This window comes from Gymnodraco acuticeps, unplaced genomic scaffold (assembly GCF_902827175.1).
Source record: "Gymnodraco acuticeps unplaced genomic scaffold, fGymAcu1.1, whole genome shotgun sequence".
NCBI classification, from domain to species: domain Eukaryota; kingdom Metazoa; phylum Chordata; class Actinopteri; order Perciformes; family Bathydraconidae; genus Gymnodraco; species Gymnodraco acuticeps.
The window spans coordinates 29,044-32,425 of NW_022992279.1; the positions used below are offsets into that span (position 1 = coordinate 29,044).

Consider the following 3,382-nt stretch of genomic DNA (forward strand, 5'->3'; position numbering starts at 1 on the left):
ATTCACACCATTAAACACAGTTAGCATTAGACTCAGGCAGTGGCGGCGCCAGAGATTTTCTCTAGGGGGTAATGTGGGGTAGCTTGACGTTTCATAGAGGGTGCTCAAACATTTAGGGTTTCCCATTAATGCACCAGCACTACAGTTGAATTTTCTACTGCAACACTCCACACACACACACACACACACACACACACACACACACACACACACACACACACACACACACACACACACACACACACACACACACACACACACACACACACACACACACACACACACACACACACACACACACACACACACACACACACACACACACACACACACACACACACACACACACACACACACACACACACACACACACACACACACACACACACACACACACACACACACACACACACAGTGCACCCGCGACTGTTACAATGAAGGCTCGATAATCAGCTCACGGCATATAGGCAGGGGTAAAGTGCTATTTTTACAAGTGGGGAGCGGACCTCACCTCCTCTAGGAGGGTCCTCATCTCCTCTAGGGGGGTCCGGGGGCTAGCTCCCCCGGGAAGATTTTTTGTTACATATTTAAGTTAAAAGCATCAATCTGGTGCACTTTGAGAGCAACATTAAGAGATCTATGGATACATCTCAACACCCATACCAAACAGAACTGTCAACAGATTTTCTATTTCTTTATAGATATTTTACAAATCACTCCCCTTTTAAAACAAACCGTTTGAGACCCACTGAGATAACTAGACTAAAGTTAACTATCTAAACACTGAGAGAGTCCTTTACTTCACCTGAGTTGAGGTTACCTGAGACTCTCCGTCTGACAGGAGAGAGTTCTCCCTCCACCTTGTTGTTGAAAAAGCTCTTTATATCCATTAGCTTGGCTAGCTAGCACCAGATGCTAACCACAACGATCTCCGGTAGATACCCACTGGTGCGCGAGGCGAGCTCTCTCGCTTGCTCGCTCGCGCACGCACGCACGCACGCACACAAAATGGCTCGTGCCACACACACACACACACACACACACACACACACACACACACAGAGCAGGGCTTGAATGAAACACAGAGACCCAGAAGTAAGCTACTTGTACTCACGAGGCCTATTATGTGCAGAATCCCTCTCGCTTTCAGTTGGTTTTGATTGAGTGTCCACACGTGGACGTTTAAGGACTAAAAAACGATCAATTTTTCACTTTTCTGTTAGCAAATCAGTTGGCGCTCTAGCTAACAGGAAGTCAATCAAGTGTCACAAAGTAATTTAGCCTATGGGTAGGTCAAAAATCGAATGGGTGCTGACCATTGGCCTAATCATATCACCTGTGTTGGCTTTATGTTTTTGGTCAAAAATGTGTTTGTTTCACATTTGCATTGATGTAATCAATAATATTTCTAATTTAATTTAATAAAAATAATAATAATAATTTTCGAAAAAAAAAAAAAAACACATATTTCTTGGGGGTGCTTAGGGGGTGCTTTGGCAATCCTGGGGGGTGCTTCAGCACCCCCTAGCTCCCCCCTGGCGCCGCCCCTGGACTCAGGTAACCTACTGGACCGACTCAATGAAAATACTCATTACAAAGAAATGGATAACATTTAAGCTAGGCCACTGCCTTGCTAACAATACTGTTTTAGCGAGCTAACAATCTTATGAAACATCTAACAAATGATTAATATTCCCTATGTAGACCTATATCCCAAAGCACCCAGCTAAAATGCATTCATATTGTGAATATTGTTAATTAAAGGTAACTTTAAAGTACTTTCACTTAGTAAATCATTCCCAGAAGATATGTGACATTATATTTTTGTAGAGTACCTGAAAATGTGTGCAATATTTAATTTGTAATATGAACATGATGTACAATATAAGCGTCACAGTATTCATGGCATGAGGGCCAACAGGTGCGTTTGTTTCCTGACCTTTCTGAAAGAGCTTTTTAGACTTTTAGTCTTTCAATATTGTGCTTACATGGTGCATATTTCTAAATGAATGTTGTTAATCAGGCGACCACAATAAATCCAGTGCAGGTAAAGGTCCAGCACACGTTTCCTACAATGACAGGCCTCCAGCCTCCGGCCTCCACCTGCAGCCTCCGCCAGCAAACCTCTATCCTGTTGACACGTGGAGATCTCAGTGAAACAGCAAGGACCAGAAACTAACATGTAAATATAATGCTTCAGTTTACATGCAGAGACACAGCAGTGTAATGATAACATGCCAACACTGATTCAAACATGTTGCTTTATTGTCTTCTTCTCCTCTCAGGTATATACATAGGTGCTGTGAAAGACTGAGCAAACACACATCAACTGAAACCTGACTGACTGTGATGCTAAACTTCATCCACCAGAAGGAGCTCCTCTTCCTCACTCGCCTTTGAACGCTAGGTGGTGTTAATAAGGCTGATGTATGGAAGTTAGTGCTATCTCAGTTAATCGTATCAAGCCTGTGGAAGTCATTCAATACAAACTGTTATATATCTGTGTGGTGAACATCTAGTTATGAATGTAAACCATTTTACAACAGACTCTTGGTGTTTGGATCCTTGATGGAGGTTTGGTGATGAATGCTATTTTAATGCAACACATATCCTTTGTGTGTTTCTCCAGACTTTGTTGGACTTCCATATCTACCAGGACCTGATCCGGGGCCTCTGAGGGCCTAAGATATTCCCAACATCTTTTTTAAATATATATTTTTAAAATATATTTGTAGTTATATTTTTCATCAGTTTTACCAAAATAACTTGATTTAATTGTATCTAAAATAACATTTCCAAAGAAATAAATCCATCGAATCTGCCAGTTTCTGTTGGAATGTGAAGGGTTAAATGAAAGAAGCTCGTCTCTGCGAGTTTCTGTGAAGATAGGAGCTGATTGGTGGTCCTGCTATGAGTTCACAGAGGGCCAGCTAGGGTAACTCAACGAGAGAGCAATGTCAAGTGACAATACAATTGACCAATCATATCTTCCCTCTAAATGGGTGGGCTTTATTTTCGCGGACTTTATGACAAGTTCCGCCCGCTGTGAAGTTTATGCAAGTGTAGAGTGGTGCAGTGAGGGTGCTAGTGGAGCCTCGCAGCGGCAAAACCGTGCCGCGCCACACCAATTGCGCCGCATAAGCGCATAGGTTTGCCCAGCGCCATATAGATAGAAGAGTTACGACAACAGAAGTCCAAAAACGGTTATCGTCACGTGGTTCATGTAGACGAGGATCGTTCCCCGGAAGTTCATGGCGGGCAATGTGAATGCATTGATAACAGGAGATAGAACTATGATTTTTGGTAACTATTAGTGAATAAAGGTTTTGATTTGCAATATTTATACAACAAATCGATATGTGTATGTATTTACATCAATATG

At 42.3% G+C, this 3,382-nt stretch overlaps 1 long non-coding RNA gene across 1 annotated transcript; it reads left to right on the forward strand.

Annotated features, from left to right (window-relative positions):
- The first annotated feature begins 1,911 nt into the window (after nucleotides 1-1,911).
- LOC117540639 lies at nucleotides 1,912-3,002 on the forward strand. The gene is made up of 3 exons (XR_004568195.1): nucleotides 1,912-2,182; nucleotides 2,286-2,435; nucleotides 2,630-3,002. It is a non-coding gene; the product is annotated as an uncharacterized LOC117540639 (long non-coding RNA).
- Nucleotides 3,003-3,382: the final 380 nt, after the last annotated feature.